This window comes from Galeopterus variegatus, unplaced genomic scaffold, assembly GCF_000696425.1.
Source record: "Galeopterus variegatus unplaced genomic scaffold, G_variegatus-3.0.2 Scaffold271, whole genome shotgun sequence".
In the NCBI taxonomy this organism is placed as follows: Eukaryota; Metazoa; Chordata; class Mammalia; order Dermoptera; family Cynocephalidae; genus Galeopterus; species Galeopterus variegatus.
Window position 1 is genome coordinate 3,159 of NW_007726382.1, and position 761 is coordinate 3,919.

Consider the following 761-nt stretch of genomic DNA (forward strand, 5'->3'; position numbering starts at 1 on the left):
ATACTGGGAGACATCCTGTTTCCCTGACAATCATGACTTACAGTGAGAGCAAAAAGTTGAACGGAAGGTACATGGCAACTCTGGATGTGACCACCACATGAAGCTCTCTGCGCATCACAGCCTCCCAACTCAGCAATTCAGCCTCCTACGTCTGTGTGGTGAGCGCTCAGTGCTCCCCAGGCATTTGGAGCCAGTACCCATACCTGCACTTGGAGGTCATCAAGGATGCTTAGGAGGTGGAGCAGGACATTTTTTTTTTTATGCTGTATGTAACTTCACAAGTGAGGTGGTATATCTTTCTCAGACATGACTGGGTTTGAGCTTGAGCCTAGATGTTTAATAGCATGAAGATATCCTCACTCTATATGTAAGTTCAACAGTTACATTTGGCTGTTCCCAAGGGTAAGACTGTCATGCTGTGTTATTGCTACTGAAGTAGATGACAGTTTTTTGCTGGAGGGGAGAGACCAGCTTGGTCTGGGCTACAGCTTCCAGTAGAATGTTGGCTNTTTTTGCTGGAGGGGAGAGACCAGCTTGGTCTGGGCTACAGCTTCCAGTAGAATGTTGGCTACATGAAAAAGCAACAAGTTGATGGGGCCAATGGCAATATCTAATAAGTTTTCTTCCCCTGACATATATTCAGGTCTTGGAAAGCATCCTGTGGGAGAGAGCTACTTTGCAGTTCAGCCTTGCTCCAGATTAAAGTATCTTTCCACGTGCTGCACCAACGCTTTTATCACCTTTCACTACTGCTCCTTTGG